Source organism: Takifugu flavidus, chromosome 13 (assembly GCF_003711565.1).
Source record: "Takifugu flavidus isolate HTHZ2018 chromosome 13, ASM371156v2, whole genome shotgun sequence".
NCBI classification, from domain to species: Eukaryota; Metazoa; Chordata; class Actinopteri; order Tetraodontiformes; family Tetraodontidae; genus Takifugu; species Takifugu flavidus.
The window spans coordinates 11,127,779-11,133,942 of NC_079532.1; the positions used below are offsets into that span (position 1 = coordinate 11,127,779).

General features: G+C 45.1%; 1 long non-coding RNA gene across 1 annotated transcript; it reads left to right on the forward strand.

Annotated features, from left to right (window-relative positions):
• The first annotated feature begins 343 nt into the window (after positions 1–343).
• LOC130536477 (uncharacterized) lies at positions 344–1,820 on the forward strand. The gene is made up of 2 exons (XR_008953349.1): positions 344–1,356; positions 1,443–1,820. It is a non-coding gene; the product is annotated as an uncharacterized LOC130536477 (long non-coding RNA).
• The last annotated feature ends 4,344 nt before the right edge of the window (positions 1,821–6,164 follow it).

The following is a 6,164-nucleotide window of genomic DNA, read 5'->3' on the forward strand; positions in this document are numbered from 1 at the left end:
AGTTGTGCTCTAATGCCATAATTCTGCTATGCTACACCAATCTGTGCATTATCACCATGGAAACTGTCCACTCAATAAATCCACACCATAATATTCTACGTTATTCCAGTCCATCAAACAAGGTTCAAGGTTCACTTAGACAGGAGGAAGTTTCCCATGCCAGGACTAAATCAATGCTTTAAATGCCATTTAAATTAGACACTTGGCACAAAGGACCTTTTTCAAAGACCTTTTATGTCCACACATCAAAGACTAAAAATCCATGTTATCAGGGGACCAATAAAGGCAAATAAACACATTGGTGGCATCAGTTGTGTTGGACCATTATACCATTTGCAAACGTTATATTTTTACAGCAGCAGTTTGAAACCTTCTAATCCAGCAGAATGGCAACAGGACATCGAGGAGTCAGCAGGGTAACACGCTTCACTCAGGATCCACTCAAACACCACCCTGGCTTGTTGCCATTTATTTAATTACCACTCACTGACTGTTGATTATTACAGTCTTTGTATTGATGTTTTAATTTAAACTGACACTCAGTGACATTTTGAAAGCAACAGCGTACGTTTCCATCGCTATAATATATTTGATTTACTTAATACTTGGTGATCTCCATCAGAATCATCTCTAAATATAAGTCAGTAGAATCCAGACATGCATTGGAGCATCTCCCTTTATATCCCATTGAAGTACAGATGACATTGAATTCAGGGGATTTAAAACAAGAGTGCATTTATTGTAAATTGTCATTGTGCTTCTTCACTCAGTTGTTTTCCAGAGCTCTGGATGATGTGAGGAGATCGAGAGGACAGAGCTGCAGAATGAAGACAGGCTGGGCCCCGTGTCCAAGAAGGAGCCGCAGCCTTGGAAGCCTCAGCAGCTGAAGGAGGAGAACCGAGCAGAACCTGTGCAGGAGTGCAGGAGCTCCCAAAGAATGCAGCCATCAGAAGAGAGCTGGCAGCAAGAGATCAGGGACCTGAAGGAACTGCTGGGGGAAAAGACCAGCAGATCTGCAGGGTGGAGCAGGAGGAGAGGACGCTGGCTGAGGCTCACGTGGACACCTTGGCCCTGCTGAGCAGCACGCAGGCGGCACTGAAGCAGGAGGAAGGAAAATGTGCCCGTCTCCAAGAACAGTGCAGCAAGAAGCTGGATGATGAGGAGCTGAGACACCAGACGCAGCTCAAGACCAAGCAGATGGTGTCCGACCTCACAAAAAAGTGTGAAGTGATGTGGACGGAGACCCAGAGGAACCTGGAGGAGATGCTGGGGAACCAGGAAAGGATCTCGGAGGAAAAGGAGAGCTCCACCAGGAAGGAGATCCACCTCCTGACCCAGAGAATCGTCCAGCTGCAGGTGAGCTGCCTCCACCTCCTCCTGTGTTTCTGACTCCTGACTGATGTCACATTCTTTAAGCTAATAAATGATCTTTGTCTTTGCAGCAACTCCTCCGTGAAAAAGAAACAAAGAAGAACCAAAAGATGAAGTTCAGAATAATGAAATTCTTCTTTGGAAGATAAAGAGACGAAATAATTCTGATCCTGAGCTCTGACCTGGACATTCTATTATTTCTACTCTATTGTCCTGAAAAACACTTGTTTGCTTTAGATTAGATTAGATTAGATTCAACTTTATTGTCATTACACATGTCACAAGTACAAGGCAACGAAATGCAGTTAGCATCTAACCAGAAGTGCTTAAGTAGCGAATAAAGCTGTGATGAGGTGTATACAATATATACACACAATGATATATGTTTATGATATCAATCTATATGTTTGTATTTACAGAGTTCACAGATATGTAAAGGGTATATAAAAGTCATTGCAACCAAGATAAATATATATACAGGCTGTAACTATGGTGCTGAATTTCCTACAGGATCAATAGAGGTTATTTATGCAGTTTTTAACTATGTGTATGTTTTAACTATACAATAATGATAGAATATGGTAAGAATGTGCAAAGTATGGAAAGCAGTGCAATAAACAGATGTAAATAGTGCAATTATTGTAACAGATGTAATCAGTGCAAATAGAGTGAATATACAATCAGTCAGTCCAGACGGGGTTATTGCGCCTGAAGGGAGGTAAAGTGAGAGGGGTCAGAGTTCAGCAGGGAGACAGCAGTGGGGAAGAAGCTGTTTCTGAACCTGGTGGGTTTTGTCCGGAGGCTCCTGTAGCGCCTCCCAGAGGGCATGAGGGTGAACAGTCCATGCGCTGGGTGACAGGAGTCTTTAGAGACCTTCTTGGCCCTCCTGTGACAGCGCCTCCTGTATATGTCCTCGATGGCAGGAAGGAGCTCCAGCTATTCGCTGGGCGGTCTTCACCACCTTCTGCAATGCCTTCCGGTCTGAGGCAGAGCAGTTCCCATACCAGACCGTAACACAGCTGGTAAGGATGCGCTCGATGGTGCAGCGATAGAAGTTCACCAGGATGTCTGAAGAGAGGTGGTGTTTCTTCAGAGTCCTCAGGAAGAAGAGACGCTGGTGAGCCTTCTTCACCAAACTGGAGCAGTTAGTCGTCCAGGTGAGGTCCTGTGAGAGGTGGATCCCCAGGAATTTGAAGCTGGACACATGCTCCACCGCTGCTCCGTTGATGTGGATGGTGTGGGTGATGTCCGTCTTCCTCCTGAAGTCCAGGACAAGTTCTTTAGTTTTGTTGGTGTTGAGCAGCAGGTTTTGTTGTGTGGCACCACGTAGCCAAGCGGTCCACCTCCTCCCTGTAAGCTGACTCATCGTTATCCTTGATGAGGCCAATCACCGTGGTGTCATCTGCAAACTTGATGATGGTGTTGGAACCATGTAGAGCTCTGCAGTCGTGGGTGAAAAGGGAGTAGAGGAATGGGCTCATCACACAGCCTTGTGGTACTCCAGTGTTTACAGTGAGGGTAGGGGAGCAGTGATGATCTAACCGCACATGTTGTGGTCTATTGGTCAGAAAGTCCAATAACCAGTTGCAGATGGAGGTGCTGATGCCCAGATCCCTGAGTTTGGTTATCAGCTTGGAGGGGATGACAGTGTTAAATGCTGAACTGAAGTCTATGAACAGCATTCGGGCGTATGTGTCTTTATTGTCCAGGTGTGAGAGGACAGAGTGCAGTGCTGTGGAGCATCTTCTGTGCTCCTGTTCTTACGATAGGCGTACTGATGGGGGTCCAGGGTTGGGGGGAGACAGGATTTGAGTTGTGCCAAGACCAGCTGCTCTAAGCACTTTGTGTTAATAGGAGTGAGTGCTACTGGACGATAGTCATTGAGACAAGCTGGGGTGGAATGTTTTGGTACTGGCACGATGGAGGTGGATTTGAAGCAGGTCGGCACAACTGCATGAGCCAGGGATAGATTGAATAAGTCCGTCAGGACCCCTGCTAACTCTGCAGCACAAGGTCTGAGCCGCGTCAGGGATGCCATCAGGGCTCGCAGCTTTGCGTGGATTGATCCTGCTCAGTTCTGCTCTGACATCAGTGGTCGAGAAGTTAAGGGTTGGTGGCCAGCAGTCAGCTCTACCTTGCTCGCTTGTTCATGGTTGTCCTTCTCACACCGAGCATAGAAGTTGTTTAGCTATAATTTAAGTGATAGTAGACAGCATTTTTTCTGCAGGATTTTTTATTTCTGTCTAAAAATGGTTTAAAGGGAGTCATGTTTCTCAGCTCACTGTAGGGAACAATTCTGCTCTAATGCCATAATTCTGCTATGCTACACCAATCTGTGCATTATCACCATGGAAACTGTCCACTCAATAAATCCACACCATAATATTCTACGTTATTCCAGTCCAATCAAACAAGGTTCAAGGTTCACTTAGACAGGAGGAAGTTTCCCATGCCAGGACTAAATCAATGCTTTAAATGCCATTTAAATTAGACACTTGGCACAAAGGACCTTTTCAAAGGACCTTTAATGTCCACACATCAAAGACTAAAAATCCATGTTATCAGGGGACCAATAAAGGCAAATAAACACATTGGAGGCATCAGTTGTGTTGGACCATTATACCAGTTGCAAACGTTATATTTTTACAGCAGTTTGAAACCTTCTAATCCAGCAGAATGGCAACAGGACATCGAGGAGTCAGCAGGGTAACACGCTTCACTCAGGATCCACTCAAACACCACCCTGGCTTGTTGCCATTTATTTAATTACCTCACTGACTGTTGATTATTACAGTCTTTGTATTTGTGTTTTAATTTAAACTGACACTCAGGGACATTTTGAAAGCAACAGCGTACGTTTCCATCGCTATAATATATTTGATTTACTTAATACTTAGTGATCTCCATAAGAATCATCTCAAAATATAAAATATATAATATTGAATTCAGGGGATTTTAAACAAGAGTGCATTTATTGTAAATTGTCATTGTGCTTCTTCACACAGTTGTTTTCCAGAGCTCTGGATGATGTGAGGAGATCGAGAGGACAGAGCTGCAGGAATGAAGACAGGCTGGGCCCCGTGTCCAAGAAGGAGCCGCAGCGTTGGAAGCCTCAGCAGCTGCAGGAGGAGAACCGAGCAGAACCTGTGCAGGAGTGCAGGAGCTCCCAAAGAATGCAGCCATCAGAAGAGAGCTGGCAGCAAGAGATCAGGGACCTGAAGGAACTGCTGGTGGGAAAAGACCAGCAGATCTGCAGGGTGGAGCAGGAGAGGAGGACGCTGGCTGAGGCTCACGTGGACACCTTGGCCCTGCTGAGCAGCACGCAGGCGGCACTGAAGCAGGAGGAAGGAAAATGTGCCCGTCTCCAAGAACAGTGCAGCAAGAACCTGGATGATGAGGAGCTGAGACACCAGACGCAGCTCAAGACCAAGCAGATGGTGTCCGACCTCACAAAAAAGTGTGAAGTGATGTGGACGGAGACCCAGAGGAAGCTGGAGGAGATGCTGGGGAACCAGGAAAGGATCTCGGAGGACAAGGAGAGCTCCACCAGGAAGGAGATCCACCTCCTGACCCAGAGAATCGTCCAGCTGCAGGTGAGCTGCCTCCACCTCCTCCTGTGTTTCTGACTCCTGACTGATGTCACATTCTTTAAGCTAATAAATGATCTTTGTCTTTGCAGCAACTCCTCCATGAAAAAGAAACAAAGAAGAACCAAAAGATGAAGTTCAGAATAATGAAGTTCTTCTTTGGAAGATAAACAAAGAGACGAAATAATTCTGATCCTGAGCTCTGACCTAGAAATTCTATTATTTCTACTCTATTGTCCTGAAAAACTCTTTCCATTAAATGTTCAGATTGAACATTTAATGGAAAAGTTAACTGTACTCAGAACTCAGAACCTTAGAATTTCATTAAATAGTGAAATGAAAATATTAAATATTAGAGGTAACTGATAACTGTAAGTCTAAATGTTAAATGAAGAGCTTTGGGGAAAATGTTGACAGGACTAAGAAGTTAGGAGGAAATAATATCTGCTGGATAATTATCAGTAGCACCAGCGCCCCCTGCTGGTCCAGTGGAGGAGTGCAAAAAGCTTCCAGCACCTGGTATTCCCAGGTGTCTCCCATCCAGGACTAACCAGGCCCGACCCTGCCATGATGACGCTGGCGATGGATGCTGTTGGGTGGAGATATGCACAAAACATTTTGGTGAATTTAAATTAAAAAAAAGTTCATTTACAGTTCTTGAAGTATGTTTATGTCTCGTTCTTCAGTTTCGGCACTGTGAATCTGGATAGTCCTATCAATCAAATAGGAGTCGATGAGCCCTCTTTTGCTACTAAACTGCCTCTGTTGAATTCAGATTTCAGTTAAAATTGTATTTCTGATGTGTCAAAGCAGTGCTGCCTTTGACTGAGCCTCAGCACAGTTCCATGTTGCAGGGGCTCAGCCTTTTATGGGACTGATGACACCTGAAAATGAAGCTTTATTTCTCTGGTCTTCAATGGACCTGCCCTGCCCAGCAGGGAAGCTAGCAGCGTTAGCATCTGACAAACCACCAGCAGCAAACATGGAGGTGGTGGAAGTGGCACAAGTGATGCCGACACAGCAACAGTTCACGGATACAGATCAACACTAAATTACTGCTGGGAGGGAAACGACCACCAGCATCAAAACTGGCACAAACACTCAGGATTAAACTTGGCAGCTGCAATTACATTACTCAACAAAATACACTTTAACCTCAACGATTATGGAGTTCGGAACAAAACCCCAAGAACTTTCCTGCCCCCC